Below are 6,422 nucleotides of genomic sequence, written 5' to 3'. Positions count from 1 at the left end.
CAAATTAGGGTAGAAATTTTAAATGATCCACAATTATTGGTTGGCTTCTCCCACTTGTTGTGTTTATTTTTTATTTTTTTTAGTTGGGTTCTCTCACTTGTGTTATTATAATTAATATTAAATATTATTTTTGAAGACTTTTGGCCCCTGAATTGAAAGAATTGGAAGTTGAAACTCCACCTTACCAAAAGCTGATTTTTAATTAATGTGAAATTGAAATTATATGTTTATAAATTTTGTTAATAAATACTTTAAAGACACTAGTTAAGATATTTAATGAAAAAATTATAAAAATACTAAATAGTTGAACTTTTGAATATACTTAAACGTATTTATTAAAAGTATAAATTTAAATTTTTCTACTGAATAAAATTTTGTACGTATTTCGTTTATACAGTAAATGAGATATATGTAATTTTTAAATTTTTGTATATCTCGTTTACAGTGTAAACGAGATATATGTATTTATAAATAATTAAATATAATTTTTAAAAATAATAAAAAAATATTAATGCTTTTAATTTGACCAAACACTTAAAAATAGAATGTTTTAAATAATAGAAAGATAAACCGTTCATCTTAAATAATAGAGAAGTTGGACTGTCCATTTATCACATTAACCGGTCGCGGAGTTTTGTGTGGGCAATGGGCCATGGCCCCAAAGTTTTTGTAAAAATATTAGTAATTCTACTTTAAAGAAAATAAAATTAGCTTGTTTGATTAAATTGATATACTTTCAACTTATGTATCTGAGTTTTATTATGTCTATCTTCACCATTCTTTCAAACTTTTTATCCTATTCTATTTGACATAACAAATAGTACATCTTTAAATTAACAATAAATGACATATCTTTAAATCAACGTTACAAATCAAATATCATTATAGAATTAACACTAAATTATATTTAGGCATTTAGCTTTTCATATAGTTTCATGTATTATTTTATTTTTAGAATAATAAAAATTATAATATAACTAGTAGTAATATCAGTTATTAATAAAAAAGTTATTATTTTATTTTTAAATCAACTTTACAAATTTAATGCCATTATAGTATATAGTATATTACATTAAATTTTGATATTTTTATTTTATTAAAAATTTAAGATTTATTTTTTTGTATTATTATTATTTGATTTGTAATAAAATAATAACAAAAATTAATCTTAAAATTTTTGAGAGATAAATATTATCAAAAGTAAAATTAATTTTTTAAAATATTAAAAAATAATTTATAAGTTATAATTGATTTTATATAATTTAAATAAAAAATAGATTAATTCTTAATCGGAATCATCCAACCAATCAATTCATCTCCACTGTATTCGTTGTGTTATTTTATTTCAAATTTTTATATACTTTCATGTAACAAACAAAATTTTTATGTACTCCCTATGGGAGTACATACAAATTTAAAATATAATTTAAATAACCTTATCCATAAATAACTCAATAGAGATGGAATGGTTGGTTTATCCAAAGTAACCATGTTGATAGTGGACAGTTTAACGGTGCACTTATGAACGTGTTAACGTGCTTATTCCTTCTTATTTAAAATGGACAGTTTATCTTTTTTATTATTTGAAACATTTCATTTTTAAGAGTTTGGTCAAATTAAAAGTATTAATATTTTTTATTATTTTTAAAAATTATATTTAATTATTTATAAATACATATATGTAAAATATCTCGTTTACAGTGTAAACGAGATATGTATAAAACAAATGTAGTAATTGAATATATTATAATATAACAAGAAAAATGTAGTTAAGAGTGGATAGAATTAAATTAAAGATAAATGATAAATGAATAATTTTTTTTTTGGTGTCTCAATAAATGAATAAAATAATTTAGCAAAAAATGAGCTATATTTTTCAACTAATATTAGTGATTTTTTAATTAGCATTGTAATTTTATATTTATTCTTTCTAAATCTAAATTCTAACACTAATTTCAAAATCAATTAAAAAAATTGATTTTCAATGAAAATAATCGCAAATTCTATATAGAAGAAATGGTGTTACTGGGTGAGATTGGATTGTGGGGCTTAGTGCGTGTGGCGGCAGTAATAGCAGCGGAGTTGGTGAGAAGAAAAGAAAGGACATGTGGTGGGGTTGGAAGAGAGATTATAGAGATCATGATGAAGAAATTTGGATAAAAGTGAAAAAACAAATTGACTAATAAAAATTAGAGTAAAATATTATTTTTATTCTCAACCTTTTGGCGTAAATTTTAAAGTTGTTTTTAATGTTTCAATCATTTTATTTAAATCTCTAACGTTTTAAAATTGGTTCAATGTTGTCCTGCGGTTAGGGATTCGTTAACAGAATTGACGGCATGATAAAATTGAGACGATTTTAAAACGTTAGGGACTTAGATAGAACAAAAACGTTGGAGACAAAAACGATACATAAAAATAAATTTTAATTTTATATTTTAATAATGTCAATCTTTTACTGTACATAATATTCAATTATTTTTTAATCACATCTAAGTAAATTACACTTAATTATATTTTTTTTATTTTGAATAAATTTATTTTTTTATAATATAAAGAATAAAGTATAAATTTTATCTCTAGTGTATCGAAATTTTTTAATGTTTAAGTTAGTTAAACTTTATTTTTAATTTTATTCTTCAATAATATTAAATTTTTACGGTAAATAATTATTCAATTATTTTTTAATTTTATTCTTAAAAACATTTTTTTAAGTGAATTTATTTTTCAAAATCGTCTCAATTTTGTCCTGCCGTCAATTCTGTTAATGGATTGGCAGGACAACATTGAGTCCATTTTGAAACGTTAGGGACTTAAATAGTTGAAACGTTAGGGACAACTTTAAAACTAATCCCAAACATTAGGGACAAAAATAATATTTTACTCTAAAAATTAATAATAAAATTAGAATAAATAAAAAAAAAGATAATATTAAGAGAGAGAAAATTAACTATTAGAACTATTAAGATTTAAATTTTTAAGAGAGAGACAACAAAAATAAAGAAAGAAGAAGAAAAAAAAAACTAGAAAATGAAAACACAAAAAAATAGATGAAAAATGGGAGAGGAAGAGAGGGGCTAATTTTTTTTTGTTATGGAAGTAGAAGTGGTGATATACCTTAACATTGTAATTTTTGGTGTTTTTTAAAACTGTGAAAAGTACACAAATCGGAGGGTCCGATTTCATTGCAGAGAGGGACACAAATCGGACCCAGGGTTTTTTGAAATCGGACCCAGGATTTTCTGCCAATACACAAATCGGACCCAGGGTTTTCAGTACCTCTAATCGGACGGTCCGATTTTTCTTGGACATCCATCATACGCCAGTGAATCACCATACACTCCCATAACTCAGGTATACACCATTCCTTTCATCATATTAAAAATAAAAAGTTCGAAGAGAGGAGAAAAGAGAAAAAAAAAAGAGAAGAATAAATTGACAGAACCACCAAGTCAGAAGAGGATGACCCAAGACACATGAGAGAAGAAGAGAGGGAATGACAGTGTCGATGGAGAAGAAGAGAAAGAGGAAAGAAGGGACAGGACAAGAAAGAGAGAAAAGAAAAGAGGACTATTACTTCCAAAGTTGGGGTGGTTATGGCAACAATTCGACGATTACCTTTAACTTTCTCCACATAAAGAGGAGGGAGAGCTTTCTTACTAAAAGATATAGAAATTAAAAATAACTTTAAACATTAAGAGGATATAATAAATGTTAATAATAATTTATAGAGTCATCTAAATCAGTCCTCAAATATTTCAAAAGTAGACATTTTAGTCCAAAAAAAATAATATACAAATCAATCTTTAATATTTTTTACCATCAAATATAACAGTTTCTCGCATGATTTTTTCATTTGAGACTGTCAAAAAATGCTGAGGTGGCATGTTTAGCATCCAACGTGTCCAGTAACATATCCAAGTGTCCTCATAGACAAATTAGTCCTTGTCTATTTTGGGATATGGAGTAAAGTGGCAGAATAAAAGTTGTGTTTCTTTAATCCTTATGGAACTACATCCTCTCCTCAAAACCCTTTTTCTCCACTCACCTCCACCACCGCCGCAACCACCTCCTCTGCATCTTCTCATAGAACTCATCCATTGCTTTCTCCTTTCTCTTCGACCCACTGAATCACATATGGTATCCTTTTCCACCCATACCTTGCAACCCTCAGGTCAACTTCGCCACAGTCCTTCTAGTCACCACCTCTACGTCTTCGGCGGATCCCTCTTCGACACACGCTCTTTTTCTGTTGACCACTCTTCCATTTGTGGTTTAAAATCCTCAAGAACAATAGTAGTACTGCCACATTCTAGAAGCTGCTTCTAGTTCCTGCTTCCTTGATCCGACGACACCATTTTCTTTAGAGTCTTGTTAAAAAATTTATAGAACCTCCAAGAAGAACAGAGGTTGTGGTCATGGTTCCCCATCTCATCTTCCAATGCTTTGGTCTTGCATTCATTCTCTCTCTTCTCTTCCTCGCTTCACAGCCTGAGTTCATGGAGCTCCTTGGCTAGCCTTTAATCCTTAGCCTGGAGGTCTTGGATTGTGTTGGCTTGGCGGAGAATTTTAGCGTCCTTAGAAACGATGTCGTTTTCAAGGAGGTGGACATTGGAACTGAACTTGGATGTTTCGATTCCTGCAAATGAAGAATGAGGGTTTCATGAAGAGCTTCGAGGAGGAAAAATGGGACTTTTATTAGGAGAACTCTTAATATGACAAGGTTTTTAAAACAGAGACTGTTTTGTCCTTCTTGCGCACGTGGACATTTAACTGCCACATGTGCGAGTTTATGTGGTAACTAAACATTCTCCGTTAATGAGTCACACCAAAAAATAGACAAAAACTGTTATGTCTGACGGAGAAAAATATTGGAGATTAATTTATGCATTAATTTTTCTTGGAACTAAAATGTCTGCTTTTAAAATCATCGAAAACTAATTTGGATAATTACTCTAATTTATACTTATAACAAAGGATTGCTATTTTATAGAAAAGAATAAAATAATAAATAGTTATATTTTTAGCTCTACATCTCTAAAAAAATTAGCTACTAAATCAATCATTATGTATCTTTGTATAAATATATATTGTTTTAAGGTTGTCAAATTCGCGAGTCTATGGGGCTAACTTAGGCTCGACTCGTGAGTTAACTCGTAAACTCCTATGAATTAGGAGTTTACCTATTACGAAATTTTTTCAAAAACTATATACATATGATACATAATATATATACTCAAATCTAGTCATTTAAAATTAACAATATCAAATTTAAAGTACATAATAAACTAAAATAGTAGCACACATTATAACAAGTATTTTAGAACACAAGTTTAAATCCTTTACAATTATATTTATGTAATTAGTACAACATACAACACACAAAACTAAAAGTTCTAAACTTCTAATAAACTTAAATTGAAATCCTCTAATATCTTCATCTTCCATGACATCAACAACATCTTCATCATTTTCATCAAAATCATCATTTATCATTTTTTTTAAACAACATTCTCAGACATCTGATACCTAAATCAAGAATATCAAATAATCAAATTACCAATATTGTCTCCAAATAAATACTATGTCCCTAATTTAGTTATTAACTATATGTTATTATTAACAGTTAATTTTTTGTTATTCCTAAATAACAACCATAAATATTGAAGTTGAATCATAATCAAAGCACTGTAATTTACTAACTGCCTAAATCTCAAACTATATTAATAAAATTTAGAAAAAAAAAAATACCTGAATGGAACAAAACCAAGACAGCTAGCCGCGCTTGGGATGGCCAACAAAGAACCAGCACGAAATCGAGTAGAGATGCAGTACAATTGTGCTTATGTAGTGCAGAGATAGAGTCATGATGCAGACCCAGAGAGTGAAAAACGGTGAGCAACAGCGAAGCACAACAGAGGTAAGAAAAGTAGGCCAACAACGACAGTGTGGCAAAGTTATGCACGAACGGTGGATGAACGAACGAACGGTGTACGAGCAAACCACGACGGCGCGACGAACTATAGAACCGTAGAGGACACGACGAACAGGGGCAATGAGACGAACGAGCCAGTGTGGTGGATGGCAGAGGCTCCTCGTGCATCAAAGCAAAATCCAACGATGGTAAGGAGAAATAGAGCACTGAAAGGAGAGAGTAGAGAGCGACATACAACTATACGGGGTCGCAGGCAACTAACGACGAATGGCGGCAAAGATTGAAGAGTAAGAAAACGACGAAGAGAGAGAGAACTGAGAGAAAAGTGATTAAGGATTTAGTCATTACATGTTACTGGGTTAGTATAACATATAAAATTATTCTTTATAACGACGAAAGATTGAAGAGTAAGAAAACGACGAAGAGAGAGAGAACTGAGAGAAAAGTGATTAAGGATTTAGTCATTACATGTTACTGATGTTACTGG

This window comes from Arachis ipaensis, chromosome B09, assembly GCF_000816755.2.
Source record: "Arachis ipaensis cultivar K30076 chromosome B09, Araip1.1, whole genome shotgun sequence".
NCBI lineage: Eukaryota > Viridiplantae > Streptophyta > Magnoliopsida > Fabales > Fabaceae > Arachis > Arachis ipaensis.
Note: the sequence above shows the minus strand (reverse complement) of the source record.